Here is a 3405-nt window from a genome sequence, read left to right as displayed (position 1 = left end):
AAACTACCCTTTTAAACATGATTAAAGATGGTGACCTGTCATTTGAAGGATGGGAATATTTATGGGAAGAGAGAGGCCAGGTTCTTTTACCCCTGAACACAACAAACATGGAACTAATGACCTATCATCAAATATATGTGTTTAGTCTTTTTTATCCAAAGGCCAGAATGGGTTCGTCCCTATCCAGTTTAATGTATTCTCTTTTGGAGTCATAGATAGATAGATATAGATAGATAGATGATAGATAGATAGATAGATAGATAGATAGATAGATAGATATAGATATAGATGACTTTTAATATGTGAAGTTTACTTAGTTCTTTCTTTCATAAGTTAAATATAATAAAAAGGGAGAGAGTCACAAGAGGATAATGGAGGAAAAGGGATTTCAGCATGGCCATTCCCTTGGGGGAGTGATTTCTTGCTTTCTGTCTCTCTGTTTCTCTGTGTGTCTTCGGTGAGTGCTCATGCCCGATAGCACACAAGCAAATAAAAGTTCTCAAAAAAAAAAGAAAGTGAGAGAGAGAGAGAACAAGAGGAGAGACAGTACTTCCAACAGGGTCCTAATATGGTGATCCTCATCTAGACCTGGATTATGGGAAAGCAGGTGACTTGTGTACTCACGGATGTCTCTGGACTTGAACCATGTGAGATTGCCTCAGAGAGCATCATATTTTACTGCAAAGCCACCATCTTGTCCTGGTTTGACTTTTTTGAAATTAATATAAAATAATTACATAAGTGAGAGGGTAAGTAGTGTATTGCCATCTCAACTATTTTCATTACTTTGTGTTAGGAACATTCAAAATCCACTTTTTCAGTTATTATGAGATATATATAATAGTAGATTGATGTTAACTATATTGTCTCTTTTTCATAAAATGATTTTTAGAAATCATTCCTCCGATCTATTTGTAATTTTGTTTCTGTTAATCTCCACTTCCTGCTCCTCTTCCCATCCTTCTGTCCACTAGTAGTCACTCTTCTTTACTTCCACAACTTGTGTGTGTGCTATATTTCTTTCTCTTCACTAGACTGTGAACTCCTACAGGGCAGCTCTCTGACCACTGTCACATGAAGTGACACTGACGTGGTTTCCAAGTTGTGCCTTACCATTATTGTCTGGAGACTTTATGGGTTTTCTATTTCCCATTCAAAATCCCAGTATTTAGTTAGTGCTGAGAGTTCACAGGACATCTACAATGTCCAGATGTATTAATTTTCTGTGGCCCTGCAATAAATTTGTATCTTTTTATTGGTTGGGGGTAGATGGTACTTGCACTTTGCACTCACCAGGCACACACACACACACACACACACACACACACACACACACAAGGAGGAAAGGGGGAGAGAGAAAAAACACCCTTCAGAGGGGCAAGGGTGCCTCAATCAATTTCCTCCATCCACTCAGGATTTTGAGCACACATGCACTCATGTCCCGTGTGATTTTCAAGCTACCAGGGCAGTACTTGAATCATGGTGGGTCATGTGGGATCTGGCTCCCAATACAGAGCACTTAACCACTGTGCTATGGAACTGGCCCAATAAATTAGTAATTTTAAAGATGATGCAAGGAAAAATAAACTGATGGAATACACATTATTGGATGTATTCTAGAATTCTACTTTCATGAAAGAGAAAGAGGAGAGAGACAGAGAAAAACATCCATCCAATAGGACCTGGTCATACCACAATCCTTTTTTCCTCAATTTCTCCATCCCATTAGATTCTGGGCATGCACCCAGCATATTTTTAAAGCCTCTGGGGTGTATCTGAAACATAGTTGGCTATATGAATCCAACGCCCTCTGCACAACGCTGAATTACTGTGCTACCTGGTTGGCACTTAGTAATCTCGAAGGTTTTTCCAAGTGCTAAAATTCTGACTTGGTAAGACTTTTCCTTACTGTAAAAATACTGACTTCCTTTTTGAAAGAGAATAATCCAATGAATGCTTAGAGTGTACTAGTGGCTTATGAAAACCAAAGAGAAGCACTAAAGGACAGTGTACTACACACTAAGACAAAGAAGTTCAGTTAACACATCGTGGTTCATTTAAAGCAATACATTGGAAAATATCAACTCTACTGAAGCTCCTTTGCGAGCATTTTCAGAGTTCATAATATAGATCAAACTCTCATAAAGTCCTTTCTATGGTTTTTAAAATATAACATTTTTTCCCCAACACTATTCCAGGAATACACCAGTCCTTGGGTAGATTCCTGCATAAAAGAGCAAGTCAGGCTATGGAAAAGTCTCTTTGCGGGTATTAAAATGAGTTTTACTTGTGTTATAAACAAACCATAGGTCACTGATGGAGTAAGGCAAAGAAGTGCATAAATTTTATACCCAGGAAATTATCAAGAATTCAAAATATTTATTTTGTATTGATGCTTTTGTCTAGAGTTGCAGCTACTGAGATTGAAATCAGCTGGGAAAACCATGCTTCAGACATTCTCTTCAATTTGCTCCCGTGACAATTTAGTCAAACAACCTGCTTGGAAATAATCTATCTGCAGAACCTAGGCGGGGGAAAAAAACCTGCCATACTTTGGAATTCACTGAGCAGGTTTGGGCTCCCACTTGGCCAATCCATCTTAAATAGGGGCTAGTGCCCTGCTAGCAATAGAAGTGATCAAGCAATTTAGCACAAAGAGAGGAAGGCCCCACAACTTGGCATCTCCGTGGACATTTATCTTCGAGAAAACCAAATGGATCCAACTTTTGCCAGAGTTTAATAGCAAAGCTGTCACATTTTACACAAATGAGTCTAGAGTCTGTTAGCGAATGAAAAGAGGGGACTAGGAGGAGGAGGAGGGCTGCTGACAGAGCTGTTTTCAAAGTGGCTGCAGGTTTTAGGGGGAGGGGCTGGGATGCTCCACTTGGCAGGAGAGACGAAGTAGTTAAAAATTATTACTAGTAAGGGGCGGGAACCTCCGGGTGTGGGTATATAAGACGGCACCTCCTGCGCAGAGCGACTGCTGCTCTGCTGTGAAAACGGCAACCCAGGCGCACTGGGTCGGGCCCTCAGCGATAGACAGACAAGGAAGGGAAGCAAAGGGAACAGTAGGATCCGAGCCAACGTTCTTGCTTCACCTCTGGGACAGAAAGGGACTCCCCAACTCCCGTCCTGTGTCCCCAAACGAGCACTGCGGGGTAGTGCGTTCTAAGCCCAAACACTCGCGCGCGGCACAAGCGCGCCCAAGGTTTCAGGTCCGGGAGACAGGCGATGCCGGCAGGGAACAGGGCGGCTGGGCGCTGGCAACGGGAGTAGGGCTCAGCAGAGAGGCAGAGAGGCTGCAGGAGTAGGACCAGGCGCTGCGCCGCGAGCAGAAGCCACCTTCACTCCACGCGACACCTGCTGCTGCTGCTGCGGCGGCGCCTCGGTGAGGCGCCGTGGCCG

The sequence above is a fragment of the Tupaia chinensis genome, unplaced genomic scaffold, assembly GCF_000334495.1.
Source record: "Tupaia chinensis unplaced genomic scaffold, TupChi_1.0 Scaffold000157_1, whole genome shotgun sequence".
NCBI classification, from domain to species: Eukaryota; Metazoa; Chordata; class Mammalia; order Scandentia; family Tupaiidae; genus Tupaia; species Tupaia belangeri.
This window is presented reverse-complemented; position numbering follows the sequence as displayed.